Source organism: Piliocolobus tephrosceles, chromosome X (assembly GCF_002776525.5).
Source record: "Piliocolobus tephrosceles isolate RC106 chromosome X, ASM277652v3, whole genome shotgun sequence".
Classification (NCBI taxonomy): Eukaryota; Metazoa; Chordata; class Mammalia; order Primates; family Cercopithecidae; genus Piliocolobus; species Piliocolobus tephrosceles.
In genome coordinates this window covers 76,237,582-76,256,635 of record NC_045455.1, presented here as the reverse complement: position 1 = coordinate 76,256,635, position 19,054 = coordinate 76,237,582, and positions in this window count along the sequence as shown.

The window sequence follows — 19,054 nt, the reverse complement described above, 5'->3', positions numbered from 1 at the left end:
TCCCAGGTGTTCTTTGAGCTTCTTGCATTTGGATGGCTAGATCTCTAGCAAGGCTGGGGAAGTTCTTCTCAATTATTCCCTCAAATACGTTTTCCAAACTTTTAGATTTCTCTTCTTCCTCGGGAACACCAATATTTTTTCATTTTTATTATTATACTTTAAATTCTAGGGTACATGTGCACAACATGCAGGTTTGTTACATATGTATACATGTGCCATGTTGGTGTGCTGCACCCATTAACTCGTCATTTACATTAGGTATATCTCCTAATGCTATCCCTCCCCCAATCCCCTCCCCAAAATAGGACCCGGTGTGTGATGCTCCCCTTTCTGTGTCCAAGTGATCTCATTGTTCAGTTCCCAGCTATGAGTGAGAACATGCCGTATTTGGTTTTCTGTTCTTGCGATAGTTTGTTGAGAATGATGGTTTCCAGCTGCATCCATGTCCCTACAAAGGACACGAACTCATCCTTTTTCATAACTGCGTAGTATTCCATGGTGTATATGTGCCACATTTTCTTAATCCAGTCTGTCACTGATGGACATTTGGGTTGATTCCAAGTCTTTGCTATTGTGAATAGTGCCACAATAAACGTATGTGTGCACGTGTCTTTATAGCAGCATGACTTATAATCCTTTGGGTATATCCCCAGTAATCGGATGGCTGGGTCAAATGGTATTTCTAGTTCTAGATCCTTGAGGAATCGCCACACTGTTTTCCACAATGGTTGAACTAGTTTACAGTCCCAACAACAGTGTAAAAGGGGAACACCAATTATTCTTAGGCTTAGTCATTTAACATAATCCCAAACATCTTGGAAGCTTTGTTCTTTTTCTTTTCTTTCTTTCTTTCTTTTTTTTTTTTTTTTTTTTTTTTATTCTTTTTCATTTGTCTTTGCTGGATTGGGTTAATTTGAAAGCCTTGTCTTCGAGCTCGGAAGTTCTTTCTTCCACCTGTACCATTCTATTGCTGAGACTTTCTAGTGTATTTTGCATTTCTGTAAGTATGTCCTTCATATTCAGAAGCTGTGATTGTTTTTCACTTAATTTTTCTGGAGATTTTTCTGTCCATATCCAGTAACACTTTTTAAATTTCTTTAAGTTGATATTCACCTTTCTCTGGTGCCTCCTTGAGTTTAATAATCAACCTTCTGAATTCTTTTTCTGGCAATTCAAAGATTTCTTCTTGGTTTGGATCCATTGCCAGTAAGCTAGTGTGATCTTTTGGAGGTGTTAAAGAACCTTGTTTTGTCATATTACCAGAACTGGTTTTCTGGTTCCTTCTCATTTGAGTAGACTATGTCAGAGGGAAGATCTGGGGCTCAGGGGCTGCTGTTCAGATTCTTTTGTCCCAGGGGATACTGCCTTGATATGGTGCTCTTCCCCTTCCCCTAGAGATGTGGCTTCCTGAGAGCCAAACTGTAGTGATTGTTATTTCTTTTCTGGATCTAACCACCCAGTGGAGCTACCAGGCTCTGGGCTGGTACTGGGGAGTGTCTGCAAAGAGTCCTGTGATGTGAACCTTCTTCAGGTCTCTCAGCTGTGGATATCAGCATCCACTCTGGTGGAGGTAGTAGGGGAATGAAGTCCAATGTGCTTCTTATATTAATGTTTCATTTATAGAAAAACCAAATAACTCTCTTCAAATTTTGGCCAGCTTGCTCACACCCACAGAACTTTGTTTTGTTTTGTTTTTGAGACATAGCCTCTAGGCTGGAGTGCAGTGGCATGATCTTGGTTCACTGCAACCTCCACCTCCTGTTTTCAAGTGATTCTCATGCCTCAGCCTCCCAAGTAGCTGGGACTACAGACACACGTCACCTCGCCCAGCTAATTTTTGTATTTTTAGTAGAGACAGGGTTTAGCCATGTTGGCCAGGCTGGTCTTGAACTCCTGGTCTCAAGTGATCTGCCCACCTTGGCCTCCCAAAGTGGTGGGATTACAGGTGTGAGCCACCATACCCAGCCCACAGAACTTTTTTTACAAGATCAATATTGCACAAATATTTAACAACTTTCTTAAACCTTCAGTTTTGTCCTATCATTCTTTTTTTTTTTGAAACGGAGTCTCGCTCTGTTTCCCAGGCTGGAGTGCAGTGGCCGGATCTCAGCTCACTGCAAGCTCCACCTCCCGGGTTCACGCTATTCTCCTGCCTCAGCCTCCCGAGTAGCTGGGACAACAGGCGCCCGCCACCTCGCCGGCTAGTTTTTTGTATTTTTTTTAGTAGAGACGGGGTTTCACCGTGTTAGCCAGGATGGTCTCGATCTCCTGACCTCGTGATCCGCCCGTCTCGGCCTCCCAAAGTGCTGGGATTACAGGCTTGAGCCACCGCGCCCGCCCCCCGCCCCCATCATTCTTTTAACTTAAGACAACCTTTAAAACCTCTAAACTAGACAAAATTACTTTCCCTTTAACAAAAATCATATTTCCATGCCTTCTTATAATCTTTTACCAAAATACATTTTACTGGCCTTACAAACCTTGCATGTAAAACTGTTTCTCCAGTAGTCCCAGTTACATATGTTACAAGGTTAACTCTTAGCAACTTTTACTTTTGGTGAAGAACCAGATAAGTAAGCAATTTTAACCACGTATCAGATTACAGAGCCCAGGGCAAGCACAGAACCGCAGACAATGTCTGACTTTTCCCAGCACAGCCTGGGGGCATGGCTAACTCCACATGCCCCTAGGCCTTACCTAGAATCTAATGGTTGTAAACAGACAGGTCAAATAATTATCAAAAAGTCATGGGAGCAGTTTTTGACCTTAAAACATTTACCAAAGACAGTATGTGACCTGCCTAATTCATACTAAATCTCTAAATTCTGAAGATGCTTTTATCACTAATGTTTAAAACTGTCTTTATTTACCAGACATTACTAAAGCCATGTGCACTAAAAGGTACTCAAGTTTTTATTTTTCTAGTAAAATATTTCACTGAAGTCCTTATTCTTCTTTAAGCCAATTAATTAGAGCTCTTTCATATACTTTGGTAGTGAGACATCACACATACAACACATAGAAATATACAGACAGCAGCAGATCTGGTAGGGTAGTAGATTCTTCATTTGCCAGTTTTTAATTTTCTCTTTCCCATTTTAGACCATCAGTCTCTTAATTACTTATTCCTGTCCTAAACAATCATCGGCAAGGCAACTCTAAAGGGACAATTCAGGTGAAACAAAATAGGGAATTCATATTTTACTCAAACCAAGGAAAAATGTGTCAGAAAAAAATTCAGTTAAAACAGCCAGGAAAAGCAGACAACCTTACAGGTGGTGATTTCCTTAGAGATGTAAATTTTTTAATTAAATTGCTAGCTTTAGGGTAGAGCCTTTTAAGGAGTAGGGCCAAGAAAGCATGTCATTTCTAGGGTCTAAAAGAGGCAGGCACAGCTGAAAGCCAAACAGATCCCTAAGAATCAACAGATCCCATTTTCACAGCGAATCCCGGGTCCCCAACAAGAAAGAAACACCGTGGGCCAAGACAGTGCAATGCTTCCACTGTGCATCTCGTTGTAAGGGCATTTTCCTGAGGCTATGGGGCAGCCCAGTGCCTATCAGCTCACTCTGTAATCAGGTCACCCTCCCCATTTCACACCTTATAGGTGTCTAAGAGCATGCTTTTCTCATCCAAAACAGACAAAGGAGTATCACCTGAAGTAATGACCACTCCCTCTAAGCAACGGCCATTAGCCATGCTTAAAAGTGTATTTCCTACCTAGTGATTACACACCAGGGCTGAGAGTTCTCTCATGGTGCAAAGTCACTTCTGATGCTCCCAAAAGTCAAAAATATCAGGTAACTCAGTGAGAGCAGAGCCTTCGATTCTGAGAGGGATCTGTCTGCTTACAAGTCCTGTGGTTCCATGAGGAAAGCAGTGATTTCTCCCAAAACAGGATCTGTGGTGTTTCCTCTGTTTCTCCCAAGGAGTCCTAGGCTGCCAGAAACTACCTTAGGTCCTCTCATGTGGACAACCAGGGTGGCAAGTAGACAGACAAAAATAAGTGGAGGCACAATTCAGTCAACTAAGAAAATAAAACTTTTTCACAAAAAAACAAGATCCAAGAAGAGAAAAAGCATAAGGCTCTTAACTATATATATGTATGTATGTATGCATATATGTATGTATGTGTGTATATATACGTATGTATATATTTTTAAAAGCTTGAATATCTACTTTTAATTAAGCTGACTTTTAATGATAGAACTCTTTTTTTAAAAAATCCTTTTAGGCCAGGTGCAGTGGCTCACACCTGTAATCCCATCACTTTGAGAAGCTGAGACAGGCAGATCAGCTGAGGTCAGGAGTTCGAGATCAGCCTGGCCAACATGGCAAAACCCCGTCTCTACTAAAAATACAAAAATTAGCTGGACATGGTGGCTTGTGTCTGTAATCTCAGCTACTTGGGAGGCTGAGGCAGAAGAATCGCTTGAACCTGGGGGACGGAGGTTGCAGTGAGCCAAGATCACACTACTGCACTCCAGCCTAGGAGACAGGGCAAGACTCTGTCTCAAAAAGAAAAGAAAAAAAAATCTTTTTAAATATCTTATTACCAGCCTCTAGCCAGGACGAACAGCTGACACCTCTCACATTTAAGCATTTTTTCCCCAAAGGTATTTTCCCAAGTGAAACCAATAAGCCTTAACTAAGGTTATGACTTAACCATGGATGCATGAGATATCTCCAAAGAGATGGCAAGCAGTTTTTACAAGATCTAGAATTGCCCAAGGGCTGGCTCAGAGAAAGAAAAATTCGAGACAGGAAATCTGAAACAGTCCATGGAGGGGAAAGGACCCAATAAATGGCGAAAGTCCCACGAGTATCAACCCAGAAAGGACTCATTCCTTATACCAGGAATTAAACCCAGGCTGCCATTGCAAAAGGTCAGCACCTTTAGCTACTAAGCTACAGCATGAGGCAGTCACCATTGTGAAAGGGCAATACTTTAGCTACTGAGAGACAGCACGGGACAGTCACCATTATTCTTCCAAGAAGGAGCCTGGAGCAGTCATTTTTGAGTTTACGAAGGATTTTCACTGCTTAAGAGAGTTTTCTAAGGCTAGCCATGACATTATGTGTCCTTCTTTTAATTTAAACCTTTTTTCAGTTGTTGAAAATAAGAGATCTCCAAGATGATAATGATGATGATGAAGATGATTATTATTATGTACTCAGTTTGAATAGCAACTCAATTCAAAAGCCATTTTAAAGTTCCAGTGGTAACTTTCCAGGTTTTTAACATTTAAACAAGAGGTATTTAGAGAGAGAGGACAGAGGGGGCATCCCCATGATCTCTAAAAATTCTTAGTCAAAAATGGGCTTAAGGTAGAAAAGATGACAAAAAGCCTAGTAGGGATGGGACTTTTTAAGACAAAACTCACCCGACGGCTTGACACATTCGGGATGAAGAGACTCCCGGTCCTTTCAGACCGGCTGCCTGGCATAAACCTGAAAATTCCTGCCCTCCGGATAGCAAAGACCAAGAGAGTACTCCCACAGGGTCACAAGGTCAAGCTCCCAAGGACATAAAACAAGACAAGAGGGAACCCTCATCTGGTTTTCATTTCAGGGACCCACAGCAAAGTTTGTAGCTGACCATTCTGAAAAGCCAGATCAAACAACAGTCTTTTAGGGTCCCAGGCCCATGTTCTATCCTATGGTACCCCTCTTCATGACAGAACAACACAGAAAAACAAACTCATAGCACAAAGTACCACAGATTTGCTGCAGCCTAAGACACTTCTCACAAATCCTTTTTCCTGTTAATCAGAATTTTGCAGAGGAGCCAAACAGTGATTTGTACCATTCCCTCAATGAGTTTGCCCAGAGAGAGAGGCCAAATACCTGGATGGTAAGAAATTCTTACCCTTTTGTCACCTTGCCAGGTTTCTGGGTTTCCTCTCTCTGCATGGCTTCCAGAAGAGTAGATTGGCTTTTAATGGCACCATAGCTGCAGAGGCCAAGCTGCATTATGAAAGAAAATCATCCTTTTCTGTTTTATGGAACCAGAGGCAAAACCTCTCAGTTTTGTGAGATACCGTCCAACAGACTGCGTGAGGGGACTGAATTAACACTTCTCATTCCGATAGGAGCAAAATACACACGACGAAATACACGCAACAAAACACAGACACTAATCACCATGTTTATCACCCAAGGATCCACCTGGCAAGGCTCCAACTTGCCCCTGCTGGCCCCTGTCATCTTTGATCCACTCAAAGTTGGGTTGGGATGATCTCCAACCAGGAGTTTCAATGGGTGGTCTCCAGGAAAGATGGAAGAGTAGACAGTCACCTTGAGGGTCCACTGAATGTGACTGACTAGGAGAGCCTGCTGGACTTCTGTCAGTAATTCCTTCAGGGAATCCTCTCCATACATACAAACACAAACAAGGAGGTAAAGACAAACAGAAAGGCCTTCCAAACCAAGATTCTAAACTAGTTTCCCGACCAGAAGAGTATTCTTCCAAACTAACCTCCTATTCTCCATCTATTGGGGAGAAATATCCCCAAACCAAGACTCATTCTACTGTTTAGGGAGAGGCAGCCAAGATCCCTGAAGGCACAGAATCAATATTCCCAAAAGAGCCAAAGCAATTGGGAGAAGGAAGTGTTGGTTGCACTTAGAATACTCACCAGATCAGTTTAAAGACGTCTTTCAAGGAACTGTTTCTCTATGCAATTAGTCCTAAGCATTATGGGTTGACAGTGCCCCATGGTCAGGGGCAGCACCAGGGATGGCCATCAATTCCAAAGAAAAATAAGTGGCCACCAGAACTCACCTCCAAGTCCGTCATACTGGTGCAGGGCTGACAACCTGTGGGCAGGCACCTAAAATGATAAATCTCGGATGAGCCCCTGAATTTGTAATTGCCCAATGTTTCTTCCTGCCTGCCGCACAGACAAAACCAATTCACTGAGACCACAGCGTTGCAGTGAAGAAAGAATTTAACTGATGCGAGGCTGGCCAGCCACACAGGAGGTGCAGTTTTTACTCAAATCAGCCTCCCTGAACCCATGGAGGTTAGGATTTTCAAGGATAGTTTAGTGGGCAGGGGACTAGGGAATGGGTGCTGCTGATTGGCTGGGAATGCCATCATGATGGTATAGAAAATGATTCTTGTGCACTGAGTCCACTCAGGCCACAGGACCAGTTGAGTCATAAGTCGCAGGTCTGGGTGGAGTCAGCCAATCATCAGAAATGCAAAAGTCTGAAAAGACATGACAAAAGACCAATCTTAGATTCCACAATAGTGATGTTATTCACCAGATTAATTGAGGAAGTTACAAATCTTGTGATCTCCAGAACTATGGCTGGTTATCGTTTAACTATGCCTACATCTTAGCAGAATTCAGATTTCTCTCATAATCCTAACCTTGTGGACCTTCATTAGTTTTACGAAGGTGGTTTAGTTTTGGGAAGGGCTATTAACATCCTTGCTTTAAGATTAAACTATAAACTAAATTTGTCCAAAAGTTAGCTTTGTCTAGACCCAGGAATTACCAAGGACATATTGAGGTTGGAAGCAACCATGTCAGATTTCTCTTACTGTCATTATTTTCCAAAGGCAGTTTCACTTTTCACCCCCAGTCTCCAGACAGCACCTTTCTTGACAATCACCTACCTTTCCTATCTATAATCCCCATTCAGCATCTCACCTCCCTCCTATCAAAGAACAAAGGGCAATCAGTAGATAGAGACTCCAGCTCACTATTCGACTATTCTGGTGACCTTACAACAGTCACCAATCCCATAGTCCCAGCTTTCAAAGGTAGTATTATTAGCAGCACCCATAGGTATGCCATCATCATTATGTTAAGAAATGATTCTTCAGAGCTCTTAACATGGAGAATGTGGAAAGGGAGAGGATGACTATTATCCGGTTGTTAGGCAGATTTATGGTTTGAATTTACATGAATCAGGTGTACATTAAGCTGAAATCTTGTCCAAAGAGTCTAACTCAATCAGTGAAAAGGAAAGGAAATATTTTTCTCCACTATCATTTATAGAAAAATCCAGGTTCTTGCCTCATGCAAATGGAAGAAAAGACAGTAAAAAAGTATGAAACAGAGCAAAGTTAGAAATCTCCGTTTCAAAGGGCACTTTGACCTACACACCTTGAGGCTTCCCATCCACTCTACAGAACTCAATTCATTTTGCCACTCCCTTTGCTCCTCCATGAATTTCCCTCAGCACAGGTGGTTTCATGAAAGCCAACCAAGAAAAGGTGTGGAAAGGAAAAACCAGAAGATACAGTGCTTCCTCGACCCCTTGTTCAGCTCCACCTTCCCATCTGGAGCCTCTTTGCAGGGTCAGTCACAGTAGTCAAGAATCCTGATTTTCCTGGCTTTTGCTCATCTCTAAGATTGTTTATAACCTTTGCCAAGCAGTATTTAGGACAACTGTAGACACCTTTAAGGTCGATCTGTTCCTCAATGTCACTTTTTTTTTTTTTGACATTCTAAACCAATCTAGAAAGAAACCCAGATATTGATAGTAAAGAAAAGAAGGTTAAAATACATTCTCAGGGAATTGCAGTACCTGCATATCAAATAACACTGTAAAAGTGTTGCTACTTTGTCCTGAAACAAGGAGTTACCTGACTACTAAAGATAAGAACTACCACCGCAATGGCACCATAGAAAAAATTAGTTCCATTGTCTCTCCCATCTCCTGTGGACCCTCCCAAATGGTCCCTTTCATGACTCCAAACCCAAGCTCTCTGCTGTGGACAACCACTTCCTCAGTGGACATCCAGCAGCCCCACAAGAACAGTTTTGGGGGATGCTGAGGAAAACAACCCCTAACATCTGCACTTTCTACCCCAACACCAGTGAAGACCACCCCTCTCCCACACTACCACTGGCCCACTTCCCCACAGCCTGAGCTTATAGGCCATTTCTCCTCTTTCCCTGAAGATACCTGCAATAGGCAGGGCAGAGTTTGGAGGCTCACACTGAAAACTTAATCTCAACATTTTAGCTAGAAGCTCCATAAAGTGAAATAAATCCACACATACAGGCAATGAAAATGATGGCACAGAAATCTCTCTTATCAAATGACACTTGCATATGAGTGGAAAGGCTTAGATCCAAAGTCATAGGTCTAACCCTGACCACTTAGAGAATGTGACTTTGGGCCAGCCACTTAACATCTCTGAATCTATTTCCCTGAGTTAAAATGAGGTTATGTAAATAGCAGTGTTCTATACACTTAAGCATCAGGCGAATTAAAGAGATTTTTATAAAAATACGCCAGTTAAAGAACCAGGTCATTGGGCCTATATCTCCATATAATATATGAGCACTGTTTGTCATTTCCATCGAACTGCTTGAGACATTCTTCACTTAATCCACCTCTCCATCTTTCTGTTCAATTGCTTCCACATAGTAAGTGCAGCCCTTTGGACCAAACAACGGGAGCATTTTGGTGTTATCTATAACTTCTGTGTACACAGGCATATATAGTGGCCTTCAAAGGGAAGGAAAGAGAATGATTACTTTTTTGGATAAAACAATGTAAAATATGCAAAGTTATGATAAGCTACACACTCTCCAAAGACACCAACAACCTTAAGAGATACTCTGAGAGCTCAATTAATCTTTTTTCAAGCCCAGTTCCATCCGTACTATATTAACATGTTAAAACCCCTCACAAGCGCCTTTTTTGTGAGAAAGCAAAATGTCATTCTGTCTCTTGAGCTGGCTGTAAATTCTTACCATTTATGTTTCCCCAGTTAAAGACCACTTTAAAGGAAGAAGACAATTTTCTACAGACACACTGAAAACATGCACCTGGGCTCAGACTGGCCAACCCTGGTTGTGGGGAGGCAGGGGAATGGAGAAAAAAGACTGCTGATAGCAGAATCTCAGCCCTTGGCCCAGAAGAGTAAGTGGCCTGAGGCACCCCCACTGCCTGGGGCCGAGACCAAATCTCCCAGAAAGAGGTTTGGAAGCACCCCCAGCAGCAGTAGAGGAGAGCTCTTTCTATCTATTGATAGACAAAGCCCAACGCAAGGCCCTGCTTAAGCTTGGACAGAGTGTGCAGTCTAGAGCAATAGGAGGTAGATGAAGGTTAATACCTTGATGCTCACACTAATCTCTGGTTTTACTTTAATCTTTCCATTTTTAATGACAAAAGGTTTTAGGTATCTGAGCAATTTCAGACTGGCATGTTTGCTAACTGTGATAGCAAAGTGCAAATGGATTTAGAGAAGGGAAGTTCCAGGAGATGGAAACCCAGGCAGGAAGCTGAGGAAAGATTTCAGGAAAGAGGCAAATTGAGTTCCTGAGCCAAAGGAAGTGCAGAGGGATTGCCCCAAAATGGAATATCAGTCCTAAATCTTCAACAAGATTAGGAAACAGAGACCAATGAGGACTCCCAAAGAAACCTCCTGAGAGTTTACAAGAATATGTCACTTTCCTAATGTTTTGTTCATATGTTAGCTCCTAAAAAATTAAAAAATGATGCACAACAGTTTTAATGTTAGATTCATACAATCTTAATGAAATCAAGATTCATGTATATGAAAAATATAGAAGTTACTACGGATCCCAATGATTATTTCCATTAATAGGAAAGTATCTTGAAAGGAAAACTGGTAGTGATTTTTAGATAAATCTTTTGAACTAATAGGAATTTATAGTTACTAAGACTTAATGCCACTAATAATGTAATTTAAATATTTTTAATATATACACGGATTATACTACAAGAATGTTCACAGTAGCCTTATTTCATTTATTTATTTATATTTTTAATTGACAAGAATTGTATGTTAAAACATGATGTTTTGGAATACATACACATTGTGGAATGGCTAAATCAAGCTAATTAACATAAGTACCATCTCATACACTTACCAGTTATTTGCATAATAGCATTATTTCTAATTTCAAAATTTGGAAACAGTTGTCCAAAACAAGAAGGATTAGTTGAGTAAATTGTAGCATATTCATATGGTGGAATACTTTTTACAAACTAAAAACAATGTCATAGCAATGTATTTATATTTAAATGGAAAGGCATTTACACTCCACTGCTGGGTGAAGAAAAAAAAAAGTTACAAAATACTATGCATTGTATAAGTTCATTACTGCTTAAAAGGAAAGGATGTCATACAAAAAAAAAAAAAAAAAAAAAAAAAACCTAGAAGGAACTATACCAAAATGTTAACAAGGGTAATCATAGATGGAGGAATACAAGTAATTAATATCTTCTTCTGTTTCCTTCTCAGCATTTTCTGTTGTTGCTCTTTTTCCCTAACATAAACATGTATTGCATGACAATGTTATCGTTTCAAAGAACCTACATGTGGTATTACAAATATGAACGTGAGCTTTTAGGAATATGGCAATGAACACCTGACTTAAAGGTGAGGCAGGGAAGGGAACTGGCCCACTAGGAATCTGCTCTGCTGGCTATACAGTCACAGAACTCATTCAGCAAACGGCCCAGAGCACAGGCTGTGGATCTCAGCTCAGCCACTTGTGGTCCAGGCCAAGTGACTTCATCTCTTTCCAATTTCCTCATCTGTAAAACGGCTGCCTCACCACATTGTCAGAAAGCTAAATGAGTTGATACAGTGTATGTAAAGTTCCTCAGCTTAAAATAAATTCTGGCACATGCTAAGCTTTATGTGTGCTTGCTTATTTAAAAAAAAAATTTCTTGCAAAGATTCTTGAGATAACCAGGTGGAGAAAAAAATGACTCATTACCCCACCCCGTTACGGTTGAGTCAGCTGGGTAGAGACAAGGCTGGCAATGGGTTCTTTTCAAACACAGTTCATCATCTTAATTTCTTTAAAAAACAAAAATTAAAAAAAAAAAAAAAAACAATTCGCTTCCTTTCCTCCTCCCGATAAAAGCTCTTTGGGAAGTTTTGCTTTATTGCTAATGGTTTTCTTTATAACTGGATGATCAATTCAGCTGAGATTAATTGAGCATGAAGCTGGCAGCATCTGTGGAGCCATTTATCAGACAGAAGGAACCAGCTCACACTGAAGCCCACCAGCTGTCATTATCCGCGCCAGCTCCGGCAGCCTCACGCACACCTGAGCCTCAGGTGGCTAGCGACACGCTCACTGAATGTGTGACAACCAAGGGCGAGACCTCCTGCACTCCCCCCTCCCCAGCAGAAAGGCTGTCTGGCTGGAAGTGATCCTCACAAGCCCAAAATGCTATATTTACTCCAATGCCATGCAGGAGTCTTGCTGTAACACTGGTGACTTTAAAAAGAAAAGAAAAGAAAACATTAATTTAATTTAGAGTGAATATGACCTGGATTCTACCCAATTGAATTTCGTTAATAAAGTACCAAAAAATATCTTTTTATGAAACAATATCCAGCACGGCCCCTGCAAGCATACATTAGAAAGATTTTGGCATAAAATTCCCACTGTATGTGTATTTGCCAGAAGTATAGGTTGCCTTTGCTTACCAATAACCGTGTGTAATATGTGAACACAGACGGCTGATGAGCATTGTGTACATGATAAGGATAATAACGAGAATTGATATTGTCCAGGACTTATGTGTCAGGCAATCTTACAGGCACTTTACAGCTACTACCTCATTTAATCCTCACAGCCTAGGATGTATGAATTCCTACCCTATTTTGATGAGGGAACTGAGCACAGAGAGGTTAAGTCGCTTGCCCACAGTTACACAGCAAGTCTGGCATAAGCCGGAATTCCAACCAGGCGGTGCGGCTCCATACCCTATATACTCTGTGCACCACCAACCATTCTGTTACTCTGCCTCCTTACGCGTATGTGTGTGTGTATGTGCACGCGTGCTCTTCATACTCACACATCTGCTATTTGCCTTTCTTCACTACACAAACCTAGGGCTGCAGGCAGGCTGCAACTGGCTACCACCAGCCTTTAAAGTCTCTCTAGCCAAGGCTGCCCTTAATCAGCCATAACCCAGGTGCCAGAGCCCTTGCCCATCCTAGGTGGAAAGGAGCCAGAAGACGCTGTCCTCACCCAAGGCCTGTCCTTCCTTTCCTTCCACAGAGGGGGAGTCCAATTCGTGTGTGTGCATGTGTGCGTGTGTGTGTGCGTGTGTGTGCGTGTGTGTACGTGCGTGTGTGTACGCGTGTGTGTGTGTGTGCGTGTGTGTGTGTGGTTTAGTTGCTGAATATTAGTACACACAATATTTTAGTTGTTGAACCCCACCATGATGGCTAATTTTATGTCAATTTGGTTGGGCTGTGGGGCCCAGCTATCTTGTTAACATTATACTGGATGTTTCTGTGGGGGGATTTTTGGATGAGACTTATATTTAAATGGGTGGACTTTGAGTAAAGCACATCACCCTGTCTAATGTGGGAGGGCCTCATCCAATCATGTGCAGGCCTGAATGAAACAAAGGACTAATGAGCAAAAAGGAACTCTGTCAGCAGACGGCCTGCAGCTTTGAACCGCAGCATCAGCTGCTCCTGGGTCTTCATCCTACAGACTTTGGACTTGCCAGCCTCCATAATCCTGTGAGTCAGTTCTTCAAAATAAATCTCTTTCTATACATACACACATGCCATTGGTTCTGTCTCTGGAAAACCTGGCAAATATACCCACACACAATCAGATAGGCTGGGAGCACACTGGCCTCACTCAGCTGTCACTAGGAGAGGGCGGGGAGGGGGCAGTTCTTCTGCTTAGGAAGGAGGTAGGAAGAAGTGACCTTTTAGCTCTACAAGCTAAAATTTAGGATTTGTTTATTCCAGTGCATAGTATTTCCCTTAGCACAGAGTCTAGCTTCAAGGAAACCACCTTTCACCCATGTGACCAAGTATAAACATGAGACAGAATATGGAGCACCAGTCCCAATATTTAAAGGGACAGACGTATGAAGCACGAGATCTCACACAAGAAGGAAACCGAGGCTGTGACCCAGATCCTGTCACTGGCCTTTTAAACTCTGAATCATAGAACTCACAAAGGGGGGGGGGAGATTCTTATGCCTCCCCCATAATATATTTTTCCTAAGCAAAAAAAACAAAAAAACAAAACAAAACAATGACCAAAGGAAATCCTTTGTAGGACACTTCCTACCATTCCATAGTTACCATTCAAAAAAAAGAAAAGGTTCATGGAATTGAGCCACCTCTCCTGGCAAGTGACTCACATTGAACCCAATGAGAGAATCACTTTGCATTTCCTGTTGAAGTTATTTTGCAAGTGGTCACAGTCATCATCCCTGAGCCAAGGGAAGGACATGTTCATAGCCAGGGTGCCCACCTAAATATATCTGACTCTACGGCCGTTTCCTGTGCTAGCTCCCCCCACAAAAGGGACCTGTCACCCATGGGGACACTAAGGCTGAGACCAGTCTCAACCAGGCATTGCCAGGAGACTCTGAACAAATTCAGGTCTAGTATTTTCTAACACCTCTCACCTTCCAACCACATATTTAACATCAAGAAGAGATTCTTGAAAATCAGTCTTCTGCACAAAAACTCTAACCCAGAGTCTTTCCCATGACTTTACCTGGGAAAAGCTACAATGTTTCACATCCACTACCCAAGACTCCCAATCAAATTTTTAAATGTAACTAATGTACAGCAAAACACCTATCTATCTGTATATAAATAATGAACTTTCATGTTAGAATGTAAAATGCCTCAAGCATGGCTTCCTGGTCACCAAAAAATTTATGTTTGCAACAAAGAGTTGCTTGACAACCTGCAGTGGCTCCGCTCTTAGTTCTAACAACCACCAAGACACACACCCCATGCCGACACTCAATATGCCTTTCAAGAAACTGTACAGTATTTAGAATGGGACTCAAGACTATTTCTGTAAATCATTTCGTTGAAATGTTGTACTGAGCTAGGTGGTCATAAATATACATGTTTTTCTATATAATCATTGACTCAAAAGCATTGTATAGAAAGGCATATACATTTATGGAGTTTGGGCTTTAAAAAAACAAGAAGCATTCTGTTGAGAAAATGTTCCCTGGAGAGACACTGTGGAAAATCTGTCATTTGTTTGTTTATTGTGTTTAGTATGTCTCCCGTCACTCAACCATAAGACCCTTAAGAGCAGGGATCTATTTCTGGTTTGCTGATAAGTCCCCAGTGCCTAGAAAAGACCTGCCTCACAGGAGGTGTGCAAGGTGTATCAGATGAGTGTATTAATATTAGTAACATTCAGGGAGGCTGCAGAGAGATGGGTGGATTACTCAAATCCTCATCGTTTGTGGAAAGATGCTTTGAAAAGAGCACTGGGCCAGGAGTCAGGAGGCCTGAGTTTTGAGTCCTGGACTGGCCACTCAGTTACTTGCTGTGTGACCTGAGTTTCGTTTTCCTGTCGGGTCACTAGACTATCTACAAATCCCCCAGCTCCATCCCAGAGTCTGTGATTCCAGCAGGGAAAAGCCCACTGAATTCTAATGGGAGGGGGAAAAAAGACAGCCAGGGTCTCCACTGGAAGGAATTACAGAGCAGGCAGCAAAAGAGAAAGAAACATAGTATCTGGTTTAGAAAACGAGGAATCCCTTCACATCACACTAGACATGGTGGTGATGTTCAAAAACAAAGAAGCAATCTCAGAAAGTAGCATGTAGTGTTCCAGGAGCTCCATCCTGCCTGCAGAAAACAAAAACAAAAAAAAAAAAGGAAGCTGAGCTTCCCGCAAAGAGTCATACAGCTGAGTTTCCCCTGAGGTGTCACCCAGCCCTGCTACACTGTATCTTGTAGGTGTGTTGCCAGCAGCTGGGCTCTGCCAGAGGCTCTCCATGCAGCAAATACAACCTTGACATCCCAGAGATCAACAGGGAGCTGCACACTGCATCTGGGACTGGGAAAGAGACCTTAGCAGCGCGCAGACAATGAGCCCTCATCCTGCTCACGATAGAGGCAGACACCTGGAGGAGGCTCCCAGCATCTTCACTGAATGGACAGACTACAGACATGCAGCCATCCTTCTGACGTGGAATGACTGATAAGAAAGCTAGACATAGATGCACGTTCACCAGGCACTACGCTGACAGCTTTATGTACACCATTGCATTTGATTTTTACGACGTAGGTTTTATTGTTGCAGATGAAGAAGCTGAGGCTCAGAGAGATTAAGTGGCGTGCTGAAGATCGCACAGCCAGGATATGCAAGTGGCAGGACTCAGCCCCCACCGTCTGCTCCCAGAGCTCAGTCCCTTGCTGAGCGGGACACATCTTCCACCCGCTCTTCTCAGAAGCCACAGCAGACCTAAACAGAGGAAGCCACCCCTACCTTTGCTGAAATATTCTAGCCTTCCATGGCCCTCAGTAAGATTCAAATCTACTCTCATCTCTTACATCTTAAAAATATGCTTCCACACCAGCGTCTTCCAGTTCCAACCCATCTCTGTCTTGGATCATGCCAAAGGGCTTAGAAAAGCTGGCCACACTGTTTTCTTACCTCCTGCTCAGTCCTCTACTCCCCTCCCCATGTCTGAATCATCAGGAAGCCTCTGACCAAGGTCACCTGCCATCCCAGGGTGTTGAGTAGACCCTTTTCTCTGTTTTGGTTTTACTTGATTTCTCAGCCCCATTTCCAATGTCAATCATGGCCTTGTTCTTAAAACCTGCTGACCCTCACTGCCACCACTCAGGGTTTTCTTCCCAGCTCTCTGCCTCAGTTGGCGTTGGGTGCTCCTGGGACTCTGCCCATTCCTTAAATGTCAGGGTTTCTTGGGATTTCACTTCTCATCCCAGTCAGTCTCCAGGGGGCGGGGGCAGGGGCGGGATTTATTCACTCTCAGGCCTTCCATTAATACCTGCATGTGAGTGATTCCCCAATCTTTGCCTCCTGCCTTGCTCTGTGTTCTGAACATCAGCCGCACAGACCCAGCCTGCCAGCTCATCATCCTCACCACCAGGAGAAACAAGCCTCACCAGTACCTGGCCAGGTTATTTCTGCCTTGTTTCTACCACTGAATATTCCAGCCTTTCAGAACTATTGACTCTTCTGCGCCACCGTACAGCCGTTGTCCCCTCTTGCAGTAAACCCTTTAGCCCTCCTTTTCCCCCCCACCCCCGGCTCAGTTCCTCTCATCCTTCAGATCTCCCTGTGGACCTCACTTCCTTTAGAGAGTGAGGAGAGCATCTGCCCAACAGGCCCACGTGAGCTCTCATTGCCCAGCTTGCTGCCCCCTTAGGAGCCTGGAGGGTGCTGTACTGCAATGGCCTCTTCATTTTCCCTATATCCTCCACTAGGCTGGATCAGGAGACAAGGTTTCCTATTTTTACTGTTTTTTACTGTTTAATTTCCACCAACTAGTGTAGTTGTTGATCCATGCATTAAAGCATTCAATAAATATTGGTCAAGTGAATGAATACGAGTGACAGCATCACTTAATCTGGTCTCAGGACCCTCCCAAGTCCAGTGAGCCCACAGCTCCACGAATCAACAGCAACATGTGCTGGCTGTGAACCACAGCCCTGTTTCCTAGCAAGCCCTCTTTGTTTACTGCAGATGATACCTGCTCCTAACAACTGAAATTTAACCTTGTCTCCTGATCCCTATCCATAGCAACCACCGGGACTATCAACACATTCACCACTGGCTTGAGTCTACCTGCATTCTTTCCCTGAGCACATTGTCCTACAGTGTTCTTGCATCACTACGGATGCTAATGACTAGTGCTTGTCACCAGCTGTGCGCAGGTGTGGGCTGGTTCAATGCCCTGAACTCTGCGGGTTTAGTAGGTTGCAGCATGACCCTTTTTTCAGTCCAGAGGGGGGTCTTCTTCTCTCTGGAAATCCTGGCACACTGTACTTCTGGAGCCACACAAGCAGCCTCCAACTTCATGTGTGCTTATTTGTGTGTGCATGTGTGCCTGTTCAACCACAGCCCCAGCCACATCCAGCCACTTCCCATCCAGTGAAATCCTTCGAAGAATGTGACAACGGTGAACCTGCTTCCTTCTGACCAAGCCTGTTCCTCACTCAGGTTTGCCCAAATGTGCCACGTATGTGGAAAAAAAAACAAGCTTTTCTACTTACCATCCAGAAGTTTTTAGATACTGTCACATTTGTGGATAGGAAACGTTGGATGTCTGATTGGCCCTGCCTTCACTTTGTGTCCTGTTGATTGCTGGTATGTAAACTCTGATGAGCTGATCTTTCTTTTCTCCTCAAATCTGCCATTTCTTGACCTCCATTGCGTAATCCCTGAATGTGCCTTCCAGGTGCTATTGCCATTCTGGAGCAAGTATGGCCAAGTCATCTTATGAGAGCTTTGTAAGGATTATCTACAAGCATTGGCTGTAGGACGTGGCACTCTGCCAGCCAGCAGGAACACTTTGGCATTCCCCTCCATGCCAGCTGGGCCAGTGGCTCACTCAGGTTCTGGGCAAGCTGTGTGTCGTCTCCCTCACCTCAGGTCCCTCACCAGAAAAATCCCAATGATTAGTGCTTTTCACTGCAGTTCACAGAGGGATGTATTAATAGAATCCAGAGCCATTTTTGTCTTAGAGAAAAGCTTCTATAAATACAAAACGGTGCTGTGATATGACCCTATCGTTCTCGAACCAACAAATTTTTCCTGAGCATCTGTGATTTACAAGTTCTTGCATAATAGGGTTCCAATTTACCATATCAAAGTAACTTCCTCAAAACTGTATCTTATTTACTTATCAATGTCAAATTTGTTTATTTATTGATCAATCAATGAATTAATCAGTTGAGAGATTTCATAAACATGTATTTTGTCTTTACTATATGACAGGCTTGGGGCTTATGATAAGGATCCCAAGAGAAACCAGGCGACCTTTTCCTCAAATTGCTCACCATCTGTATTAGCTTGCATGGGCTGCCATAATAAACGCCACAGACTGGGTGGCTGAAACAATAGAAATTTATTTTCTCACCATTCTGGAGGCTGGAAGTCCAAGATCCAGATGACAGGAGGTTGGTTTCTCTGGGGCATCTCATTGGCTTGCAGATGACCACCTTCTTGCTATGTCCTCCCGTGGTCTTTTCTCTGTGCATACCTACCCCTGGTACCTCTCCCTCTTCTTATAAGGATACCAGTCCTCTTAGATTAGTGCCCCATCATCCTAAGGG